Source organism: Mytilus californianus, unplaced genomic scaffold (genome assembly GCF_021869535.1).
Source record: "Mytilus californianus isolate M0D057914Y unplaced genomic scaffold, xbMytCali1.0.p SCAF_11, whole genome shotgun sequence".
Lineage (NCBI taxonomy): Eukaryota > Metazoa > Mollusca > Bivalvia > Mytilida > Mytilidae > Mytilus > Mytilus californianus.
This window is the reverse complement of record NW_026262593.1, coordinates 39,162,967-39,190,240: the sequence shown is the minus strand read 5'-3', so window position 1 is coordinate 39,190,240 and position 27,274 is coordinate 39,162,967. Positions and strand designations below refer to the sequence as shown.

Here is a 27,274-nt window from a genome sequence, read left to right as displayed (position 1 = left end):
TTATAATCAAACAGTGAAATATCAATTTCATATTTTTCAATTCCAATCCTCAGTCTGTTAGAGCAAGCATCAAGGAAAACAAACATATGGAATGATCGTTTTATAGGATCCACATCAATACAACATTCTACCCCTGTACAGATATCTGGAATATTACAAGTCACTGGTCCTGGCAGTGGCTGAAGATCAATAGGTTTCTCACAAGCTGAAAAAATAAATAATTGCAAACTGAATATATATTTTTCAGTAACACACATTCATTAATTTTTATGGTCAAAATGACTGTTAATTCAGAATTATCTTATTTTTTTTTTTATTAATGTGAAAATTGCAACATATGTTTTCACATTTTTTTTTTTAATTATATGTAGACTAAGCATTTCCCGAAATCACAACAATAAATCTCACATTTGTATTCATTGTTTAACAAATGCAACTAAAAATCAATAAAAACTAGAAATGTTTGAAAGGCACCACTTGAAAAAAAAGCTTGAAGCCATTTTCAGGAGTGGGAATTTTCAAAGTCTGAATCCTGTATTATGGCAAAAATCAGTGGAGAGCAACGAAACGTATACTTGATCTGTAACTCATCATAGCAGACTCATATACCAAAAATCAGCTCAATATCTAAAGGCGTTTAAAAACAAAAGTCCACATAACTGTTATTTTCACGAATTTTTCAAAGTGCAAAGCCTGTAATTTATACAAAAATCAGTCAAGAAGATCCAAACGGACACTCAATCTGTAAATCATCATAGCAGACTTATATACTAAAATTCAGCTGAATATGTGAAGGCATTTAGAAAAAAAGTCTGTATAACTGTTATTTTTCACAAAATCTTCAAAGTCCAAAGCCCGTAATTTCAACAAAAATCAGACTCAGTGGAGGTTCTTTTGTCATTACAAAACAAAAAAAAAAAAAAAAAAAACTACCTACCTACCCATGTATCTTACTGATGAGTAGGGTAAGGGCAAACTGAAATGTTTATAAGCCTGGCCTTACTGTTATTTTCAAAGTCCATAGCCCATAATTTCAATTTCAACACAAATCAGCAGAGAACAAGAGGATGTCAAATTGACAGCAAACCAGATTTCCCTGCATGAAAATAACATTTGGAAATCTGAACCCCCAGGGGTTGACACTAACTTTAAGCAGGTAGTAGTCTATAGGACTAGTAAAAACAAGAATGTGTCCATAGTACATGGATGCCCCACTCGCACTATCATTTTCTATGTTCAGTGGACCGTGAAATTGGGGTCAAAACTCTAATTTGGCATTAAAATTAGAAAGAATATATCATAGGGAACATGTGTACTAAGTTTCAAGTTGATTGGACTTCAACTTCATCAAAATCTACCTTGACCAAAAACTTTAACCTGAAGCGGGCACTATCATTTTCTATGTTCAGTGTACCGTGAAATTGGGGTCAAAACTCTAATTTGGCATTAAAATTAGAAAAATCATATCATAGGGAACATGTGTACTAAGTTTCAAGTTGATTGGACTTCAACTTCATAAAAAACTACCTTGACCAAAAACTTTAACCAAAAACTTAAACCTGAAGTGGGACAGACGGACGGATGGACAAATGGACGCACAGACTGAAAAACATAATGCTCATAAACGGGGCCAAAAAATACATAACTAGTCCTTCTAGTTTTGTTGAAGTCCCAAGGTGGCTCAGGTCACAAATCGACCTGAGCTAAGCGGGCGGGGAAATTTTGAAAAATAAGATGCAAAATCCTGCATTCTGAAAGCTTTTGACCAATTTTTTTCGTCTCAAATTTACATTTTTAATGTTTTATTTTCAATGAAAAATGTGATATATAAGGGTCTGGATTTGGGGGGGGGGATTCATTTCTGTATTCTTTTCATCCATTTTTCTGTATTCTTTATACTTTTTGCCTCTTATTCTCTAATCTTTATATTTTAGCACCTCATTATTTTCTATTCTTTCTTTTTTTTTCCATTTTTCTCTATTCTTTATATTTTTTGCCTATTATTCTCTATCATGTAACCCCATCCACACCCTCTTATATCCCATTAAAATTCTTTGCTGGCTATAAATAACCAGATACGTCGTTGTCTTTAATTTAGGTATTTCCCATATTTTCCCACCTAAAAGCACATGGCTGCCAAAAAAAATGTAAACACACAAATTTTGCATGTGTCCATGATTTGTTTGCAGGATTACTGCTTTTATTAATTTAATTTGGATATATATATTTAATTTAAGGTACAGTCAAACATTTGCATTAATAAAATTGAGAATGGAAATGGGGAATGTGTCAAAGAGACAACAACCCGACCATAGAACAGACAACAGCAGAAGGTCACCAACAGGTCTTCAATGCAGCGAGAAATTCCCGCACCCGGAGGCGTCCTTCAGCTGGCCCCTAAACAAATATATATACTAGTTCAGTGATAATGAACGCCATACTAAACTCCAAATTGTACACAAGAAACTAAAATTAAAAATAATACAAGACTGACAAAGGCTAGAGGCTCCTGACTTGGGACAGGCGCAAAAATGCGGCGGGGTTAAACATGTTTATGAGATCTCAACCCTCCCCCTATACCTCTAGCCAATGTAGAAAAGTAAACGCATAACAATACGCACATTAAAATTCAGTTCAAGAGAAGTCCGAGTCTGATGTCAGAAGATGTAACCAAAGAAAATAAACAAAATGACAATAATACATAAATAACAACAGACTACTAGCAGTTATTAAACTGACATGCCAGCTCCAGACTTCAATTAAACTGATTGAAAGATTATGTCTTCATCATATGAAATAGAATAGTTTGCATACAATTTTTTATTTTCAACATGGTCATACGATGTTTGCCTTTTCAACCATCAGAGACAATGCAAATAAATGCAATCAGCTATCAATTTAGGCAGTGTTCTATCCAATTAATTTCTTAGTTGCCTCTGATATGATAATTTGATTATGGGTATCTGGAAATTTGAACAATTTGAAACTAATTCGATTCAAACTCTTGTGCAATTAGGATGTTCGTTTCCGCATACTGGTTTACTTCTACCAATCGATATTCACGGAACCAGTTTTGTGGTGCTCCTGCTGGAGAATTTATCACCGTTCAGTATTAAACAGTTACAGAGCACGCAGTCGAGCTTGTCAAAAATTAAAACTCGCTGATTTAAACAGTAAATAATTTGGGGTGGGGAAGGGTGGTGAAAAGATGAATTTTTACTAGCCCAAAGGACTACTGAGGTAGACATGTTTACTAGTCCTTCATGTATTTCACTAGCCATGGGCGACAGGACTAGCGTTAGTGTCAAACCCTGACCCCCAAACAAGATCAAGTAAAAAAAATAAATAAGTTTTTGTAAGTTCAGAAATGGAAAGGTCAAACTGATCTATTTATTATAAGTGACATTATATTGGAATTTAAGAAGGTATATAAGTACACACACACATTTGTTCAGCAGGGGTGGGTAGGAATAAGAAGTCATGAAGTCAATGATTAAAGAAATATGTTATGAGTCTACAACTCAACAACAATAAAAGCTAAAATTGTGAAAATCAACCATGACCTTCATTTAGTCACAGCATTTTCATTTTAATGAACGGCACTTGTTTGGCAGCCGCCCACCCGCCCGCCGTACATCCCAAAATCAATAACTGTACTAAAAATGTCCTTCGCCGAGCGCAGCTGGATATGACCGCAGAGGTCCAACCCTGAACAGTTGGGGCAAAAATGGACACAATATTCAAGCTTGATACAGGTCTGAATTTGGATTGTAATTAAATATTTGACACATTATTGGTTTCTGACACAGAATAAATGTAGTCAAAGAACTTGAAATTGGTTATATGATTTGAATTTATATTCAATTGAAGATTTCTTGCTGTTGTGCAATACACTGTGCTGTTGCACAATACTTAGTAAATCTGTTTTCAGACTATATACAAAGAATTAGCAAAATAAATTGTGACCCCCAATTTTTTTTTGGGAAAATTGATAATGTCTTATATCTTGAGGGAAAAAATTGACACCCCCCTCCCCAAAAATCTTTCCCCCCCCCCCCCCTAAAAAAAATAAATTTGAAAAAAAATTCTTTTTGTAAAATGTGGTACAATTTAAGAGACATCCATACACTTAAACACAAGTTATTGTATGAAAACTAGAAAAATGCTTGTTTTGGCCGCTTTTTGGCCCCTAATTCCTGAACGGTTTAGGCAATTACCCCCAAAATGAATCCCAACCTTCTACTTGTGGTATTGAACCTTGTGGTACAATTTCAGAGCAATCAAAATACTTCTACACAATTTATTGTCCTGAAACTAGAAAAATGCTTGTTTTGGGCTCCTTTTTGGCCCCTAATTCATAAACGGTTGGGACAATCACCTCCAAAAACAATCCCAACCTTCCTTTTGTGGTATTGAACCTTTTGGTTAAATTTCATAAAAGATCCATACACTTAAACTAAAGTTATTGTACGGAAACCAAATGTCTTCTGACGACGACGTGATAGCAATATACGAACGCAAATTTTTTGCAGTCGTATAAAAATCAGCTCAATATGATCATAGTAGACTCGTATACTGAAAATCAGCTCAATATGTGATGCCATTTAGAAAAAATCTATATAACTGTTATTTTCATGAAATTCTCAAAGTGCAAAGACTGGAATTTTGGCAAAAATCAGAGGAGCCAAACCAAACGTAAACCTCATTTGTAACTTATTATAGTACACTCACATACTGAAAATCAACTCAATATGTGAAGGTGTTTAGAAAAAAAGTCAGTATAACTGTTTGTTGTGGAATGACGGAATGACAGATAAATGTAACACTAAATGGTCTCGATCGGCAGGGGCCATAAAAATTCTCAATTAACAGATATCAGATCTATAAATATATCTTAAATTTCTCTTCACTGGACTTTCCATTACAATATATATTTGTGTCACTCTCATTTTGTAAGTCACCTAATATTGACAAGAGTCATTACATTGGACTATAGAAAATAATTTATAACTAAGTTTATAACTTATTCAAATGTTTATTGTCTCCAAATTTGTATTGCTTGTTTAATTTAGTTGGAACTTGCTTTTAATAATTATTTGGAACTTTCTATATATATTAATTATGTGCATATGTAGACAAACATGAGAATTATTTAAGAAATATAGTTCAGTGTGTATAGATTTAGTAGCTAATATGGCTACTTCTTGTTTGAGAGGCTGGTGCTATTGGAAAGGTTCAAATAATTCAAATAACAAACATGGCATTCAAGTGCAAATACTGTTCTTACTTGTATTCCATCCATCATAACTAGGACTATAGGGAGAAACTGCTCTGTTACATTTTGGTTCAGACATAAATTTGGCTATTCCAAGTTCTTCCAGAAGTAAATCTACAACATAGTCTGTCACCGAATCTGCATCTATCCCAAAAGACTGAGTCCAATTCTTTAATGAAAATCCTGCAAAATCAATATTACATATATATTGTATGTTTAATATGACAAATACCAGATAGACTCAAAGGGACTTAAAAAAATGAAAACCAAATGTTAAAAATTTCATGTGTCTGAAGCGCTTTTCTGGATTTTCCTTCATTAGGAACGCCCCCGCTTGCATATCATATAGTTATAAAGGGACAAAACTGACGAACGGTAAAAGTGATGCTATCTAAATTTGAACTTGATCTGAGTTTTGTGGTAATAAGTATTGTGCATAAGTTTCATAACATTTGGTTGAGGCAAACTAAAGTTAGAGAACGGAAACGAAAAATTCAGCAATTTTTCCATTTGTAAAGGGGCATAACTCTAGAACAGTAAAAGTGACACCACCAAAATTCAAACCTGATCTGTATTTTGTGGTAATAAGCATTGTGTATAAGTTTCATAACATTTGGTTGAGGCTAACTTAAATTAGAGAGCTGAATTTTTTCCATTTGTAAAGGAGCATAACTCTAGAACGGTTAAAGTGTCACCACAAAAATTAAAACTTGATCTGTATTTTGTGGTAATAAGCATTTTGTATAAGTTTCATAACATTTAGTTGAGGCTAACTTACATTAGAGAACGGAAACGAAAAAATTCAGCAATTTTTCCATTTGTAAAGGGGCATGACTCTAGAACGGTTAAAGTGACACCACCAAAACTCAAACTTGATCTGTATTTTGTGGTAATAAGCATTGTGCATAAGTTTCATAACATTTGGTTGAGGCAAACTAAAGTTAGAGAACAGAAACGAAAAATTCAGCAATTTTTCCATGTGTAAAGGGGCATAACTCTAGAACAGTTTAGGTGACGCCACCAAAATTCAAACTTGATCTGTGTTTTGGAGTAATAAGCATTGTGTATAAGTTTCATAACATTTGGTTGAGGCAAACTAAAGTTAGAGAACGGAAACCAACTTTGGGACGTACATACGGACGGACAAGGGTAAAACTTTATGCCCCCTGCGCTACAGCGGGGGCATAAAGACTACATACACGTGTCTGGTGTATTGCTCAAGTCCTTTAAGCAAATTCTAGTGAAATTTTCCCAATTTAAGCTGCTAATAAATATTCAAATGAGAAAATGTAGACAATATTCTTTATATGTTATGAACAATTGAAAAACTAAATATCATTGAGATGGGAGCCATCTCTGTGGGCCCCGCTGTGAATAATGTGTGGTAAAAAATTTGTATCTTTATCATTGGACATGGGGTTGTCAACTGAAACCAAAGTTTTTGACCTTGATCTTTGACCTAGGAAGTTGTACATAAATTATGACACACCCTCTGGTGTTGGTTTATATACATATCAAGTATAAACTTTGAAATCATAACGGTTCTCAAGATATAGAGCGGAGATGATCTTTACCATAGGACATGGGGTTGTCAACTAAAACCAAAGTTTTTGACCTTGACCTTTGACTTAGGAAGTTGTACATACATTATTACACACCCTCTGGTGTTGGTTAATATACATGTCAAGTATAAACTTTGAAATCATAACGGATCTCTAGATATAGAGCGGACATAATTTGTTACGGATGGACAGACAGACGGACGGACAGACTGATCACTATAGGGCGTCCGCCATTCGGCGAGGCCCTAATTAAAACAAATCATTAATATGTACATTTCTGCTAATGACCTCAAAATCTCAGTTTTTGTCATCTGTTAAAAAAAATCACACTGTGTTGATACTGCTCAATTTAGTACATATCTGAATTGCTGTTCACATCATTCAAAATATCAGTTAAACTAACAGTCATCTTAAATAAGGTATCAGCTTAAAAAAAATGAAAGAACCTTTGTGAACTCACTCACATACCCAACATCTCAATATTCTCACTGGGCAAACCAAATCTCACCAGATTCCTAAGTTCAAAGACTCATAACTCCTACAAAAGTCAACTGATAAAATTTCTGGTGGATGTGCACATCTACATATTATGTCCTTATTATCTACAAAGTTTAATAGACTTCTGTTTTGTGGTTTCAGAGGAGTTGCAATGACAAACTGTTGCAGTAGTATATTCAGGCCAAAATTTTAAGTTCAAAGTGGTTAAGGCCTAGAGAAAAAAATTGAATCATAATTTCCTGTCAATATGCACATCTACAGTCCCTGTAACGTAAAAGTTAACACTTTTTTCATTCGGGAATCGTACGTACAGCGTTCGGGAATCGTTCGTATAGAGTTCGGTCATCGTTCGTACATCATTCGTATAGCGTCCGTACAACGTTCGGTCAGCGTTCATTCATCGTTCGTTCATCGTATGGTAAATGTCATCGTTTAGGGTTTTGTATATCGTATGGTTCATGGTATCGTTAAGCGTTTTATTTGTCGTATGGTACATGGTATGGTTTAGCGTTTAGCGTTTCGTTTATCGTATGGTATATGATATCGTTAAGCGTTTCATCTATCGTATGGTATATCGTTTTGTTAAGCGTCTGATATATGTTAGGGTTTTATTTCAGAAAGTTATTTCAATTATTATTTTGAGTTAAAATAAATTAATATAAAAAGATGCGGGATAAAAAAAAACACAATTATTAGTTTGGATTGATTGAAAGTTGGTTGCGTACTTGTATATCCCAAACAACCAAACGGGTGCCCCCACTTTGGCAAGTTTTTATTTACTACCAGCCGTAAGAAAACCTTTAGTGACCATATTTATATCCTTTTGTCACCCTTTGGACTATATTAGATTGGAAAGATTGGATTGGAAACATTTCACTTGTTAATTAAAGCAAATAAGTTATCTTATTTATTATATATTTTGTTTCATACTAACTGCGTAGTTCTTGATGTCTTTTTGTAATTTTGAATCATTTCAAATTCGATCTTATAAAATGTTAAAAAAAAACTAACCTATACAATACCCTTAGTTAATTGAAACGTGAACTATTTATTTACATAAAACATATTTAGTCGTAAAAATAGTATTGGTTGTAAACGTTTTATCTTGATTGAGAAACGTTTAGCAATGCAATAAACTTACTTTAAATGTACTATAACTTAACGTAGATTTCGAACTGTAAATCATATCTTACCGATAGAAAAACAATCTGCAACTAATATCATTATAGAATACCCTGCTATATAAAACGAAGGGGAAACATTTCCTTACACCACATTTTGAGATCATGAATAACATGAGACCAATTTGAAATACCGCGAAATAAGTCTCTCTCTTTCTCTCTCTCTCCTCCACCAAATATTTCCTTGAAACAACAAATTATATATAATGTTCTATAAATGAGGCTTTATATGAGATACACGTTTTATTTTTAAATGTATTTAAAGAAAAGACAAGACATCCATGGTATTTGTTCCCCTCAATGTCACAGTCTGATATAAACCGAAAATTGCCAGGGATATATAAAAATTCGTTGAAGACTTCTATGGAACCAGCGTCGCTTGTGATTCCTGCTGTCGGTGTTAAAACTGTTATTTTGACTGTAAACAGTGCTTAAGTCCATGTATGAGTAAAATACAGAATTAAAAAAATAACTCTACCGTTTTTTATATTTCTTTATTTTAGAGGTAAGCTCCTGGCCAATTTTCACCAATTTTAACGCAAATCATTTACCTTAAATAACCAATCAATTGTATTCTAAAAGTTGTTGATTTGTTCTGTGTACGAATACATGAAATATTTGTCACTGGACGTTATGCATGCAATCGATGATCAAATACAAATCTACAGTATTTATAAACATACTGCAGTTGTATATATGAAAGAGACTAAATAATATAAATTTTAATTATTTTACGCATATTTGAAGGATCGAAATAACCACTTCCACAAATGGTTGTTATTGAAAGACTTAAAATTTTACAAATATCACATGCCTCTATGAAATTTCATATCGACGCACCAAACTATTTCCTTTAATCGTGCATAGCTCATTTTCCAAATCACTTAAGGTTTTTAACGATCTTCTTACTTGTTCATTACATTCTAAAATTAAAATCCTACACAAATTGCCAAAACTTTTATTCTCAGGCTAGACAGCGTAAAAGATGAATACTGATTTGTTAGTGTACACACGGTGTTTTGAAGGCCGATACTGATGATCCAATTTCGCTGAAAAAGAATTAATTTGCGCCGCAAATTAATTACGCTAATTCTTTTTTCGTATCACTTTATTTTAAAAACTGCAGCATTCATTTGCGCCAATAAAACAAGCATGTAATTGCGCAAATGTTATAGACTTATTTGCAAATTGTTGTTCTTAGTGCACTAAGGAGGCCCTTTGCGGTATTTCTACTTGTTCACTAAGAACAAAATATTGCACTAAGGACCAGTCCTGATGGAATGATAGAATTGACACAAAAAACATGGCATATAGAAGGAATATAATTTCAAATTTTATAATCATATCTTTAGTACCCGGTAATTATAAATTTATTTAATGTTTTATCGACACGCGCCACCCTCTGTTGATTGTCACCTGTGTAATCGATAGCAATTCATGTTCGTTCAACCTTGACCCGTTTTGAATCCGCTTGTATTTTAAATTAACATGTTTATGATATTTCAATTGTCTCTGATTTTTTTCGTCTGTTTGTTACTGTCGTATTTCTTTTGTTTTTCTGACTGTTATATTTTTTAGTTCAATGTAATAATGTATGTTCTACTATTTTTTTATTTTTTTTTTCCTTCTAATTTCTCTAACAGTTTATTACATTTTTGTCGAGCCTGCGACTTTTGTCGCAAAAGCGAGACGTATAGCGATCCTACATTCCGTCGTCGGCGTCGGCTAGCGACATCCACATACTCACTCTGTGGTTAAAGTTTTTGAAATTTTAATTACTTTCTTAAACTATCCAGGATTTCTACCAACAGAAGAATGTTTATGATCATAAGATAGTATCCAGAAGTAAAGTTTGGAAAAAAAATCCTGGTTATCTGTGTTTAACTTACATGTATAAATGGACTTTTTTTCTCTCAGTTAACATTACATTCATTCTGTGGTTAAAGTTTTTGAAATTTAAATAACTTTCTTAAAATATTCCGGATTTCTACCAAACTTGGATAGAAGCTTGTTTATGATCACAAAATAGTATCCAGAAGTAAATTTTGTAGAATAAATCGTATTTTATTTATAAATGGAGTTTTTCTGCCAGCTAACATTATTTTCACTCTGTGGTTAAAAGTTTTAAATTTTTTAAAAACTTTCTTAAACTATCCTGGATTTGTACCAGTGGCACGCGCTGATTACAAAGTCATTTAACTTCAAAATAATAAAATCTATTCACACCAAACTTTATATTCATGAGTTATATACTCATATCTTCTTTTATCCATGTTCTTTGTGGTCTTAAAACATTGTTTTAGTGTCCTTAGTGCAAACACGTTAGTCTTAGTGCACTAAGAAGTCCTTTGCGGTATTTCTGCACACCGTTTTGATATTTAATTAATAACTGGATTCCCTCCTCCTAGCTATTTACGGGCTAGTTTCTGAGTGCTTAATGCATGTATGTGATCTTATTCACCATTTAAAATGATTGTGCACGAGTCATCTCTAAACAGCCTTGCAAAGCATGATTTAACAGCGCGCATTATGTTTCCATTTAATTTCTCCTTTTTCTATAATAAGTTCAAATGTTGCTTTATTAAATGCACCTAGGTACGTATTTGTAAACTTATGTTATTACTTTATTTCATGTATCTTTTGTGTCTTCTTTTTTGGCTTCAATTACTTATTTTTTTTCTAATTGACTTATTCGTAAATCGAAAAACGCAGAAACAATCATATGGCATTGAATGATTTCTCCAACTCAAAACTAGTTGTAGATGCCTTTTAAATTTTATTTTTCTCGTTGGGTTGCTTGTCCATTAATTGACGTTTACGCAGTATTCTTTTTTTCGGTATTTGTTAAAAGCCGCTCATCGATCAATTTCACAAGAAATCTAATACTCGTAATTCATGTACATTGAAGTTTAATTTGCTATCAATTTTTCGTATACGCACACAGATAAAATAAATGAAACACTTTTAAGCTGTTTAAATCATGCAGTGAATTTTGAAAATATGGTTTTGAAAAACAGGTTATTTCTGTTTAATACTTTTCTGTCCCTTTTCTTAATAATTAGGACACGTGCCACTATATATATGGTTAATATAGAACTAGTCAACCATGAATAATCCAAAACAACAATTTTTTGATTGGTTTGTCATACTTGCTTATCAATTTCGTATTGTTTTCGGCTGAGACTACTATAACAGTTTTTTTTTATATAGATTAGACCGTTAGTTTTCCCGTTTGAATGGTTTTACACTAGTAATTTTTGGGGCCCTTTTTATAGCTTACTGTTCGGTGTGAGCCAAGGCTCCGTGTTGAAGACCGTACTTTGACCTATAATGGTTTACTTTTTTAAATTTTGACTTGGATGGAGAGTTGTCTCATTGGCACTCATACCACATCTTCTTATATCTATAGTAGTCTCAGTTTTTGGCAATATTGTAACAATATCCTTTAGAATTTTAAATTGCTTTAGTCATTTAATATATAATTTATTTTTGTTGTTGTTCACGATTAATATTTTTAGATTGATAATATAATTGCATCATTTTTTAAGCATTATAGAAGTCACAGTAAACATTAAACTTATGCATGGCGGAAAAGAAATATACGAAAACGATAGGTGCAATGTTCATGCAGCCTTGCAAATAATATTTAAAAAAAAAACCATTTAATTAAACTTAAGACTTTAATTTAAGTATTTTTGATGGGATGTTGAAGTTTCCAGAACATAGAAAATACACAAGAAAATCTATTAGTACACTATTCTATCAAAATGTGCTTGCTGTCCATTTTACAATATATTATTTAAGAATTTAGTGTTCTCTTATTCATTCTGACATCTGTGTCCCTGGATCTGAACAAGAAATTGCAAGGACGTTATGCTTATCAGTTTACCTTTAAAATGATTTTTCAAACAAAATGGCCCTACAGCTAAATGTCATCGTGAGATGTTTAATGGAAGGTGATAAACACTTAAGAATATATATCACCTGCTGGTTCTTTTTACCTGGACACAGATCTTATTATGTAACAAGTTCGAATGTAAAATTATCGAATTGGTATATTCAGTCGAATATATACGGTATCTCTGGACTGGGGTTTTTAAGATATTTTGATCTGACAATGTATGAAAATTTATTTGTGCTTCAAATCACTGATTTCAAATTATAGACCAATCTCATTATTATCAACAGTGGGAAAAGTATTTGAAAAAATTGTATTTAAAATGTATTTAATCACTTAATTAGTTATATTTCAAATATACAAGAAAGCGTTTTTGTTTCAAGTTCATATTCGCCTTTTTAGAATACTAATGCAGGAGTTCCACAAGGCTCTGTATTAGGTTCCGCACTATTCCTTATTGATGTATATGAGATAGCTGGTAATTTGATAAGTCTAACTCGATTGTCTGCTGATGAAACATCCCTTTCTAATTTAAGTATTATAGTCCTTACACAATAGAGGATGTCTTTAATAGCGATTTAGAACAAATTTCAGCATGGTGTAAAGATTGGCTTATTGATTTTAATCCTAACAAGACAATTACTATGCTATTCTCCTGTAATTCTTCCCCAGATAATATTAAAATAGAACTTCAAAATCAAGTAGTAGAATTGTCTCCTGTCATAAACACTTAGGGATTACTTTTGATTCCAATGGTAAATTCTATACACATATAGAAAACGTTTTAAATTGTGCAAGCACAAGATTAAATTTCTAAAAAGAATTGAAATATGTATTGACTAGAAATTATCTTAATCGTATAAACTTAACACTTATAAGATTAATTATGGAATATGCATATGAGTTATGGGATGGCTGTACTCAACAAGATTCCGACAATCTAGAACATGACGTTTAGTTGGAAGCAGGAAGATTAGTAACTGGGTTGTCCGTGTTTGCTAGTCCGGAAGTTATATATTTTCAGTGGTATAGCGGTACGTCTAAACACTGCTAAGGAGTCCCGTGGTACAGGCCCACATTTGCTAGTGGACAAGAAAATCCAGAAAGCTCAATATGTTCTATACTCCACATATCAGTTATAAATAGATATAACCAGAAAAATTCTTTTTTTTTTCATCTACTACTATCGAATGAAATAGCCTAAACCCCGACATATGTACGTCCAGAAATATGATTATATTTATCTAACTTGATACAGACACAATTGCACTCCAATCTTTATTATAAAGGACAGTTGATTGGATAAAAGTGATGGATTGCCACGCCTATATTAAAACTGCGGACCTATGAACTGACTTCAGATAGCTCCCAGTATTCGAATTTGATAAAAAATGGTTGTGGTGGTGAGGGAGGGGGGGGGGGGGGGGGGGGGTCAGATCGTCGTTTCTATAGTTCTATATCTTTTTTCTTTTTTTTTTTACCATTTCAGTTTTCTTTATTCTTCTGCCAATTAATCTGTATAATAATTGTCCTAAGCATACATGTAACTTTTGCCACTGGGCGTTAAGCAACAAACAATCACCTCTTTATTCTGTTATCTATATTTATTTATATCTATTGGTCCCATGAGTCTCTGTTCTTTAAACCCCATCAGAGACATATATTATATATCTCTGACCCCATTCATATCCTCATAAATGATAACCTTTTCCTAGCCTCATACATATATATATATACGTACATTGTAACTGAAACAGGAAAAATATACAGTCATATTACTGTATGCTGGAACTAATAGATAAACGTATTAGTTCCAGATTATCTTCTATAAAATGCAATTGCGTTTTAATTAGAAACAATGACAACCAAATTCTTTTTTTCGTGGAAAGAGGGGGGGGGGGGGGGGGGGGGGACAGTTTTTTTTAAAACAAATTATTGGTTTCCTTTGAAAATAGGAGTGAAAAGAAAATACGACATTTAGTTTATAAAAATGATAATGTGAGAATTTTGTTATGAAGACATATCCCATACATCGATACTTATATTCTTGGCACTAAACATTTATTTGTACATATTTATTTAAAACACAGATTTTGGTTAGTAATTTCTTTCCTGGTCAGGGGATGATATTGTATTAAAAACCAATAAAAATATTCGTACTTTTCCAATCAACATGTACATCAAATCAAGGAGGTTATATGAGATCTCATATAACCTCCTTGATCAAATCTTTTAAAATGAGACATTACACACACGTGTCAAAATTTACAGACCCACCGATAACTTGTCATAATCACGCATGTTGAAGCTGGGGTTTATTAACGGCTAGTTAAGAAGTCAAATCTAGCTGTGATTAATTTCCACTCTAGATAAGCAGATTCAGTAGCAATATAATCATGTTAGAAAATGTATTGGTGACCTGGACTGGGGGCACGTGCCCCCTGTGCCCCAGGTAAATCCGCCACACTGCCCTTTTTTTTTTTAAGTTATTCAACATGAAGAAATACAAAAAAAATCAGCTGGTTTTGAAATTTTTTAAGAGTTGCAAATATTTAACAAATTAAAATTATGATACAGAATGATTCTTTTTTTTTGTTTTCCTCACGTTTGTTTGCTGAAGCATTTTTTCCCGAATCCCGAAAAGTTTGATCATATATTCCAGAGTTTAATACGTGTAAAAACCGAATTCACACACATAATTAAGTCCCAACCCAACGTTCATAAAAGGTCTGTTCTAGAGTTTAGTTTAATTTTCAGAAATTAAAATCAAACACAATGTTTTATACAAATTCGTCTTCAGACACGTAAATAATATAGGTTATTAGCTTGCCTGGATTGTGATAGAAAATATCCAATGAAATGCATAAAATATCTAATGCTATGGGTCACGCATGGACTGTCTTACTTTATCATGTTTATAGGGATGCCCATGTGGCACATCAAAGATAAGATTGATTTACCCATTGTACTTTAGAATTGCAACAAATCTTAAATTTACTTGAATACATTAATATATTGACCTGTTATCTTGTCGACTGTAAAGCCAACATACAGACGGCCGTTATATCCTGAGAAGAGACCTCGATGAAATTTGAAAGTTTAACAAATCTTAGTTTTCACGGGAACGAATATTTTGTAAAAACGTTGTAGTGATCAGATTATCAAAGACGCGTAATATGATGAAAAATGTTGTCCTGCATTTTTCTTTAAATGTAAACTCAATGTAAATATAGTCCTGCTTTTTTATTTTACACTCTATTCGGTCCTTCCTTTCTTAGTTATTAATTTTTCCTGACTTGTTTTACATAAAGTCATCATGCCTTTTTTTTTTTGGCAAGATGCCCATCCTGCCTTTTTTCTCTAAACTCCTGTCATGCCCTTTTTTCAAGTTTCATACTATGTGACATGTGACTTCATATTCGATTAAGTAATTTCAAAAGGGATAAAAAATGTCTTAATTGATAATTTCGACATTGCATTTAAAAAATCCATTGAAAGAATATTGTATAATTAAAAATCATCGCCCGCTGTTGGAAGTTCAGTTTCGCCATTTTTCGTGCTTGTCATGAGACGATATTTCAGGGGTTTCGATTGTTAATAGATATAGGAAGATGTGGTATGAGTGCCAATGAGACAACTCTCTATCAATGTTTATCGTTTATAAGATGTTGTACTTTCAATGCTATTTACAAACGCAGAGTAAAATTAAAAATGTTTGGTATACAAATTTTAAATTATTCATCTTAAAAAATATTCAGAAGATAATGGGAAATATCAAAGAATCATGATATAAATTTAAAGAAAAGAAGAAAACCCGAACTCATTTTTTATTAAAATTGAAAATCCAACTTATGAAAAGTCGTATTGACCATTAAAATTCTATACACAGAAAACAAGTACTTATAGTATCTTAAAATGTCCAAATAGAGTCCGTTTTATAAACGCGCACTGGACATAATTGTTATATTTCTATTCAGACATTCCACATTTTATCAACCGTTTCTGAACTATTTTTTGAAGATTATATACGAATCCGTGGCTTCATTGCACATTTAACGCAAAATACATTTTGTTTTTTTTTTATTAAGAAAGTCAGTAAAATACACAGTTACTTGTGTGTAAAATAATTTCAATGGAAGCTTTCTGAAGGTATTTGATAGGACGTACATGTACGCCAATTCATGAGGGCGTGACAAATTGCCAACAATGTCCAATCAAGTTTTTCTGTTGTTCAAAGTTTGACGTGCGGTGATGTTTGAACAGTGTTGAGTGTATTTTGCATTTGTCATTTCGGAGTCTTTAATATCTTACTATGCTGTATGGATTTTGCTCATTGTTGAAGGCCGTACAGTGACCTTTAATTTGTTATTTCTACGTTATTCAGTCTCTGGTTAAATTTTCTCATTAGACATTATTCATTTATTTCCCGTGTCTGAGGGAGATATGAAGATTTGTTCACCCAAGAATATTCATATTTCACGAGGGCTCTGCCCGAGGGAACTCTGATTTTTCGAGGGTGAGCAAATATTCATATCTCCAGAAGCAAAGGGAAATGAATGTTTTATTCCACTGCCTATGGTTTGTTTACTATCAATACATTAAATATTATTTTGCATACATTTTGTTTTCTTATCCGCTTGTTTTTATAAGTTAAACAAAACACGACATACCCATTGATAAACAGAACGGATCAAAATTTAATTATAAGTCTTTTTGTTTTATCGTCTGAAATAAATTTGAACATGATAATGATTATTGCTATCGCGATTTTAAGAAGAATAAGAAGTTCAAAACGTTATGTACATTTAATTTAACCGCACGTAACGTCACACGATGTAATCCCGACATTTCAGAGGGGAATATGATCCTCAGAATGGAATATGAAGATTTGTTCAACGACACGTGGGAAAGTCTCAACCAATCAGATATTGATTAAACTATCAATATGTATAAAAAGTGGAATAATATCCCATTATAGCCGATTTGTATTTATTTTTATTTTATTTTATGTTTCATATAAAAATTTCATTTTTATATTAGTTTATTTTATTTATTTTTATATTCTTTTCTTTTCTTTATTTATTAACTTATTCATCAATTTATTTATTCATTTAGTTATTCAAATTTTACTCTATATTATTTTTTTAATAATTTTTTTATTTTTTTTTGTCATTCTAAACTATATCAATTACCATATGGTAAAAATTAAATTATTTAATGCCCAAAAAGGCGCAAGCCAGGGCCGACCGTGTAAGGGCTGTATAGCCAGTCAAGGTCGTTAAAAACTTCCATTTGTTGTATTATAGCCGACCGTGCAAGGGCTGTATAGCCAGTCAAGGTCGTTAAAAACTTCCATTTGTATTATAGATGACATCATTTGCACACCGACCGTGCGAGGGCTGTATAGCCAGTCAAGTTCTTTAAAAACTCCCATCATCATCATAGATGAACCGACCGTGCAAGGGCTGTATAGCCAGCCAAGGTCGTTAAAAAGTTCCATATATATATATCATAGATGATCAGGTTTGATATAAAAAAGAAAACTACATTATCGTATCTCGAATATATATCTATTAAATATAATAAAGTAAGATTGAGTACAACAAAAGCTTTGCCTTATTAAATCCTTGATGCTGTCTCCTTCAGACTGTCAAACACCGTCACCCTACGAATATAGTCCCTAGTGTGAACAGTGTATAACTTGCATTTTTTTTTTGATATACTTTCCCAATTTATTTCTTGAAATTTAATGCATGAAATATCAAGAAGGGGGATGAAATTACATGTTAAAACAATTTGGGTGCTGAATCTTTATGTTAAGGAGTGATTTGGACCAGTTAAAATAGGTAAAAAATTATTACGTCTGAAGCTGTCAAACTGAATTTTAGACCCCCTTATCACAGAATTGTCAATATTTTGAGTTAGAGCTGGTATAGAGGAGGGACGACACTCTGCACACGGCACGCAGATTTGTCTTATATTATCGATCGGTCGCGGTGGTATTGTGTCATTTATATCAAACTACTCGTGGTGTTGACATCACCGTTAATGACACCTGGACAAACGAAATTTGTTGAATCAACTAAAAAAAACAAGTAATATACAGGAGGGTTGATCATGCAATATACATATACTTTGTACATACATAATAAACAAATTTGTTAGTTATTTCTTGACAATAAACATATTTATACCCAAACTAACTGTTTATTACCAAGGGCTAATTTCGACATCGATAATCACTGAATTCTCAATTTATTCAATCGGTTTTAAGTTTTTAATCGGGACAAAGTTTTGTAAAATACTTAATTTTAAATATTGCATTATTTCGTCATTTGTCAGTTAACAAAACAGAGATAACACTAGAGAGAAGGCAATTCAGCAATCCAATACACAAATAATGCACGATTCAATTATGAAAAAAAAACTATATTTATCATGATGGTTATTCATAAGACAAAATTTTCATTTTGTTTTCAAAATGATTAAAATACATATAAGAGTTTATATGCCTAAAATAACATAATTACTAGCGGATTTGACAAATATTATTGATATTTTACTTACCGGAAATCATATTTTAGCGACTTATTACAAAGCAACGGCTGGAGACTTACGGAGACTTAAGAAGATTTAGAATGTTTGAATAGTGTTCTTTAATTGGCATAAATTTGAATGATTTTCACGTGCTGACATTTGTAAAATTTACAAAAATCTGTGCCTCGTGATTTCGCAGAGATCGAATAAAATTTCCCGCCATTACAGTGCATTTCTTTATTGATAGAATTTACTTAAAAAATAAAAAACATAAAGAAAATATTTCATATAAAGTGATCTTCTATCATTGATTAATCTTTTTATTTCATAACTTTCTATACTTTCTGCGAGTGCAAGAGAGTATATTTGATATAAAAACATGAACAGATCGATCTTTTCCAGATTCAAAATTGTCGAGAGACGCTAAAATCGTACCACGTGACCTACAAAAATTTGCACACAGCACCTAAGGCTGTCGCCCCTCCTCTGGAGCTGGTAGAAGTTTCTATAATTTTGATATTATTTGTCCCAATAGTAGTACACTACACTGTAAAAATCTTTCTTGAGATAGATCAGGTGCGATTTTTTTAATTTGAATTTATTGTCTAAAAGAAATGCACTACGAAATAACTGTGTTCTCGGGCCTTATTGTTAACGTGGTATTATATGTGATAAATTGTTGTAAGCAATAGTAAACTGAGTATAATAATTTATTCACAGTACGCACTTCCTAGTTTAGTTGTGGTGATAGAAATCTTAATATCATTGATACACAGTTGAGAAATATGGTGCAGTTCTTCAAATCAAATTTAACCCTTATTAATATTAAACCCAATCCCGCATGCAGTTGTGGCCATCCTGTTGAGGATAGTATTCATTATTTTTTAAGTGCCCTTTTATCAACGAAGCAACAGATATATTGTTTTCAAAATTAGAAAGATCTACTATATCCATTTTGCTTCTATTGGCTGGTGACGGTGACCTTTCATTTCAGCAAAACAAAGACTTTTTTGAGTCTGTACAATCATTTATCAGAAATACACAAAGATTTAGAACATTCAATTAAAATTCGGAATTCCTACTTCCTAACTCTTCACTCTAGTCCAGTTTTATATATTACTCTATATTATATTATACTTTTTGTTTTTGAGACAAGGCCATATTTTGTCAAAAGAGAAGCACAATTACCCCAAAGCGAATTGCGAGAAGTGGTTTCTTATTTCGTTATAGAAAAAAAAAAATGCTAGTAGTTTATGTAAAGTAACGACTCTCGTACGGTGTCGCGTTAATATCTTTTTAATAAATTGGTGCAATTGGATGCAAAACATAATGACCATAAAATGTCAGGTTTGCGAGATCAGACAGTAACCTAACAACTAAACAATTGAAAATCTAGGGATCAATATTTAACATTCGTCAGCAATGAGCAATTTTCATAAATAAAACATGAATTAGTCGAATACTTTGCGAGTAAAGAAAAAGAGACTACCATAGATTTGTTATTAACCCCAAATGCTTGATGGGTACAAATCAGTATTCAGGAGTTACCTTTTTTGCATTAAACCACATTACAACAGAAATTGGAAAATATGGCCTGGAAGTATTTCTATAAGACATTGTTGTTTTCCTGTTCTATGAAGCTTTCTTATTGGCAAACATGGTGATAGATTTTATAGATGCTGTCAGGCACCGACCATTGAAAACAATCGATCTGTTTAAAATAAGAAATGAAAATAACTGTTTGATGTTGTTTTTTTTTTTTTGGCAAATAAGAAAAATGACCGTTTGATTTAAAATTGTTTAAAATTATTTTGAAATAGATTTATGAAAATAATTTATTTACATGTGAAAAGGCTAGACTTTGTGGCGTAGGGATGTGATTGTGTGGTTTTGTTTACAATTATTTCCCATTATTTCGGCAGTAAAAATCTGCAATAATTATTTGTTCATCATGTTATGTGATTTACACATTATAACAAAACTAAGAATATGACGGATGAATTTAGAGTTAGCTGTTTAATGTCCAGTGGCAACTATTATATGTATTATTAGGAGGACATTTAAAATGTTATAAATATGAACAAGGACATCCTTTGTTATGCAAACATGTATCACGGCACAAGCGATGACCTATAGACCGTGTGTATCATATGTATATTTAGGGTGGGGTTGCTCCGAATAAAGGAGGTATAGATACAGGAAAATAAAGAAAAAATATATAAAATTAGAATAGAGTATAACGGGAAAAATAAAGAACAGAGGAAAATGGTATAAGAAAATGAAAGAATAGAGGGTCTAGTTTTTTTGCCGGACAATTGTTGATGATAGTTTAAAGTCAAGTGCATTTATAGTTAAAATAATACACAATCGTATGTACATCGGTAGGGATTTATGTTTAGGGTTGATGAGGCACATAACGAGTAATTGTTTTTATTTGAAATTTTCGAATATTTGTTTTTTTTCGACTGATTTGATAGATAAATAAAAAAAATCTATAATCTAAAAAAATTGGTTTAATTACGATATATGGATACAACTGCTATTCAGTCGATTTTAAAATACATGCGATAAAAGAGAATACATAAAAATATTTAACAAACCTTTTGGACAAAAGGTCAACCTTAAGACCCCAAATAAACTTTTGTAAGAACATTAGATTAATTCCGAATTCCATCTTAAATCAATTGTTCATTTAGGTAAAAAAAATAATGTTAATACCTTGGGCTATTTTCAAAAAATGTTGACTAAATACCATGCAGACTGCAGTTTACTCGCACATTCACCAAGTACGTATTTCTACGGCTAACACAATTCATAATCGTATCTTTTAATTTGTTTAAATTTATTTCAGTGTTTATTTTTCAAACGTTTTATGTAAATAATTTTGGATCAACATCGAGTCAGATCAAATTATAATTTATTAAATTATTAATTAAAAACTGAAACATGCATCCAATCTAAATTTTACGCCTATTATCACCTATATAAAAAAATTAAACAGAACACCATTCATGTTTTATATTCAAAAAAAACATATACGGTAAACGAAACTATGCACGCCAAGAAACGATGTACGCTAAACGATACGATATACGCTAAACGAAACGATGTACGCTAATACGCTAAACGATACGGTATACGCTTAATGAAACGATGTACGCAAAACCATACGATGTACGATAAAAGGGCGCTTATGTTATCGTTTATGGTATGGTTTATGGTATATGGTTTCGTTCGTACATCATTCGTTCAGCGTCCGTACAACGTTCGGTCAGCGTTTCGTTTGCATTCGTACACCGTTCGGGAAGCGTACGTACATCGTTCGGGCATCGTCCGTACATGATTCGGGCATCGTTCGTATTGTTAACTTTTACGTTACACGGACTGTACATAGTATGTCCTTTTTATCTAAAAAGTCTCATGAAATTCTGTTGTGTGGTTTCGGAGGAGTTGCGATGACAAACTGTTGTAGTAGTATAATTAGGCCAAATCTCTATTAAGTTCAAAAGGGCATAACTCCTGGAAAAAAGTTAAATCATAATTTCCTGTCGATATGCAAGTCTACATAGTATGGTCTTATTATCTACAAAGTTTCATGAAATTCAGTTGTGTGGTTAAAGAGGAGTTGCGATGACAAGAACAGGACTGAAGGATGGATGGAAAAAATAATTCTTCTGACAATTAGGTTAATATTCAATATATATTTTTAAACAGATGAATGAAGTCTGGAGTACTGGTAATAACATTAAATACAAATTCTAAGCAAAATAAACATAATAGATGAATATAAATAAAATGTAGTGTCCTATTTCAAAAAAGACTAAGGTATACCAATATTAAATGAGCCATTCTGCCAGTTACACAGCGGTTTAGGTAAAAAAACATCCTTCAATACATTGACTGTAAATTCACAGCTTCCATGGGATTCAAAACATACACTCACATCCAGGTTGACCAACAATAAACCTTCAGACTTCAGGTCATCTATAGAATAACTGAAATTGAAATCATTTCTAAAAAGCTTTAGTATATAATATTCCTTTTCATGTTCATAATAAGATGAAAGGCAAGGTGATACATTTATCAGATTCAGCAGTACACCTACATGAATGAATTTACAGCACTGTATGAACCATTTTCCTTGTTGAATAGTGAAATGAAGTCCAAAATCAGTAATTTGGCATACAATTTGAAAATTTTCATATAATGAACATGTGTACTTAGTTTCGAGTTGATGTGACCACTTAATGGTAAACTACCTGAACAAAAAACTTTAACCTGAGAATGTACTAGTTTCACTAACATTTCCATGTTCAGTTAAATTGGGGTCACAACTGTAATTGAAAACACAATTTAAAAAGTTCATACAACTTCAAGGTTAACTCATCTTGACCAAAAACATTATCCCGATACGGAAAGGATGGAAGAACAGAATAATTGATGGATGCAGGGATGAGAAAATATAATGCCCCTCTTCCATCTATGGTTAGGCATTAAAAAGTCAAGGTCTCTTTGTAAGATTTGATAATGTCCCCCATGAAATAATGTCCACTGAACATTTATTCATAGTAAATAGTGTCCATGGACACTATTTTCTTTTTTCAAAGTGTCCCGGACACAATTGAGCTATGAAAAAATGTCCTAAGCTGTGAAAAAGTGTCCATGTTATCACTGGACACTTTTTACCATAAAATTTGGTCCTTGAACAGTAAATGTGATAATGTAGGATTTAATAATGTCCCCCATGAAATAATATTTAACTCCATCACATTTGTTGTGCCTGTTCCTCATCAAGCATTTTGGGAGGACACTATTTCATAACTGTTACTGTTTACTTAAGAGACAAAATGTCATGGCAATAGACATTATTTAATTCTTTAATTCTGTGAAAAACTGAAGCTTGTCTATACTTTCTTTGGCCTTCCTGTCTTTATAAGTATAATATAACTCCTCCAATATGATTTTACAATTTTGACATTTTCTTCATAGTGTTCGCCTTACATTTTCACTATATTTTTCTGGGTATTTCTGTGAACTATAAAGATAGTTGCAAAGGACAAAGTTCACTTAAGACCAAATATGGCCCTGAATTTCAACTTTATCATAAAATTTCAAACTGGCCAAATGGATATATTTTCAAAATACTTACTTCATTGTACTAGGTTAAACATACCTTTTCATTAGAGTACATTCTAGGCTTCAAATTCAGCACATTTTGATATATTGTCAAAAAATGAGGATTTTGTGCATTTTTCTTACCTTTAAGCATTTAGAAAACCTTTGGCAGCAACCTAAGATCCAAATTGTTCTGTAGCCAAAAGTTGCCAATGATGATATTGAATCCATAGACACAAAAACATTCTAAACCAAGGGTGGTGGACAAAGTAAAAACTGCTAAAAATTATTGAAAATTTGACCAAAACTGACGTTACAACACAAATAACGCATACTTGAGGGGTCATTTCTTCCATTATTTTTAATGTGATGTGCCAAAAAGAAGTTACTTTGTATTAAGCTATATCACAACTATTTCTATGTGAAATTTGTAGTATTTTGACCGAATTAAATAAAGCATCAAAATCTTATGGCCAATTTTAACCCTTCATGAACATACTCCTTTTGTCGTTATTCAATGACATCCATTTTTTATGTTTAAATTCATCTATTTCTTATACACCTGTCCTAATTAATTAATATTCAGATATAATAAAACATTTTGATGACCTTTGTATTACTTCCCTTGGAGGACATAATTAAATATCAACTGCTAAGACACTATTTCATATAACTGTTACTAAAAAATTCTGTCCACTAAAGAGAATCAAATTTCATGGCAATGAACATTATTTAATACTTTAATTCTGTGAAAAACTGTCCAGGCGGACACTATTCCACAGGACACTATATTGTCTTACATCTTTACTGCCTTTAAAAATGGTCAAATCAAAATGACAGTATTATATAGTCAGCTAAATATGATGGCAAACAATTCTACCTAGTATTTATTTAAGCCTCAAATTCATAACCAGGAGAATTGCATGCCTGATGAAGCTAGTTTGTCTACCAAAATACTGTAAGTACTAGTATTTTTAGAACACACATTATTATGTGTTAAAGTTACATTCTTAGCCATTTATATAATTATAATTTAGTGTAAACAAATCAGTTTATTATCATACTGATCCATTCCTAGATAGGTTGAATGTTGAGGTTGCTATTTTTAAACCCTAAATATGAAGTATAAGTATAAGTTAATAGAACAGATTATTTTGTCTCGTTGGAAATATATATATTAAATAAATAAATTAACTTGATACTTACTCTATTTTTAAAACGTTGAACAGATCAAAACTTTGTTTTTGGTCAAAATCAATATCCAGAAGGGACTTCTTGTAAGTAAGTTTCTCTATTCCAATTTCAAAGCTATAACTACAAGTATCAAGAATCAGATATGCACGGATGGACCTGCTCAGCTGTTCTACATCAATACAGCATTGTATACTTGTACAGGTATCCATCAGGTGGCAAGAAACAGGACCAGACAATGATGGCAAACTTTTCATTTTGGAGGAACTGCAATCTGTAATTGAATGTTTAAATATAAACTATATTTGTTAAATTTCTTTTCGTTTAGACTTGGGGTTTTCCCTGTGTTATAGTTATACTATTTATATGTTCAAAACTGGTTAGTGAGAGTAGTTGTATAACGGGTTCTTGTTTTGGGATATAAATATATATGAGTTATATATATGCACGTGAAATACTTTGGCGGTTTAAAAGGTGGGGTTCCGTTATATTATATAAAGAAAATTTGTGGGTGTCATTTCATCGAAAGTGCTCACAGTAACTACGACAGTCAGTTTGCAGTTTATTCCTGAATACGTTACGTCAAACTCCGATCCAGACCTAGATGTAAGAGATCCGACAGAATCTAGTGGTGCTAATACCGAATTGTCGACAGACGGTGCTGTTTCACTCTTCTCTACTGTACTAAGCAACAGGTTAGAGCAACAAAAGAACAACATAATTCAACATTTTGAGAGCCGTTTTGCCACTGACAAGTCGGAGAAAGCTACTGGTGTAGATGCAACAGATTTTTCGTTCAAGCACGAAGGTAACCGAATACAGCATAGTTTCAATATTGAACGTTCTGATAAATTGTCCAAAATTGACAGTTATATTCAGTTTAATTCTTTGGATGCCGCATCACCCCTGATTTCAGAAGAGAAAGAGACATTAAGAAAACGCAATAAAATTCTAAAGATTGCCGATAAGCATGGGTGGGATACTGTTCAAGAGTATCTGGATAGTCCTTTGGCTGATAATAAGGACGATGCCGTCAATTTACGGTCCGCAATCGCCAGAGCTAATTCAAGGAGAAGGAATTCCAAACCATATGATCGTCCGGTGGAAAGATCAACAAATGCTAATGGCTGTCCAGACAACAATGGTACAAAATTCAACACCAAAGAACTTTTTCGTGGCTTTAGCCAATTCAACGCCAATGACATGAACCGTGGGAAACCAAGCACCAATTTTCAATCAGCAGTGTGTTTTTACTGCAACCAGCCCGGTCACTTTGCAAGAGTCTGCCCATTCAAAGGAGTCCCATCTGCAACTGTCACCTCACCAAAAGAACAGATTCCAAAATCAACACGAGATGAATTCTTCACAGTCATCAGTTATTAATGAAGTTGAGTATAGTTTTGATATTATTAACAATTATGAGACAAAAACGGGAAAAACACTTATTAATGTCAAAGGCAATTTAAGAAAAAATGTTGAGTTCTGGAAATATGTTTTATGTGCAAATGATTTTATTATTAATACTATAAATTTAGGATATAGAATACCATTTGTTAGTGAACCAAATTTGGCCTTTTTATGAAATAATATGTCTGCAGTTAAATATTCAGATTTTGTTGAAAAATCCATATCTGAGTTACTTGACACACATTGTATTAAAGAAGTCGCATGTCCACCGTTTGTTGTGAATCCTTTAACGGTATCTGTACAAAGTTCAGGTAAAATGAGATTAGTACTCGATTTACGTCATATGTTAATCAATATGTTGACAAACAAAAGGTGAAATTTGAGGGTGTTTATGAAGCTTTGAATTATGCAGTTAATGCTGAATATGGGTATAAATTTGATTTTAGGTCGGGTTATCATCATATTGATATACATGAGGCACCAAAAATATTTAGGCTTTTCATGGAAATTTGGCAACACAATCAGATTTTATACTTTTTCTGTTTTACCGTTCGGCCTATCATCAGCTGGTCACATTTTCACTAAGACAGTTAGAGTTTTAGTAAAACAT

General features: G+C 32.4%; 1 long non-coding RNA gene across 1 annotated transcript; it reads right to left on the bottom strand.

Moving 5' to 3' along the window:
* On the bottom strand, positions 1–22,814 carry LOC127720065 (uncharacterized). The gene is made up of 3 exons (XR_007990610.1): positions 22,783–22,814; positions 5,288–5,458; positions 1–205 (listed from the first exon to the last, which is right to left on the bottom strand). It is a non-coding gene; the product is annotated as an uncharacterized LOC127720065 (long non-coding RNA).
* Positions 22,815–27,274: the final 4,460 nt, after the last annotated feature.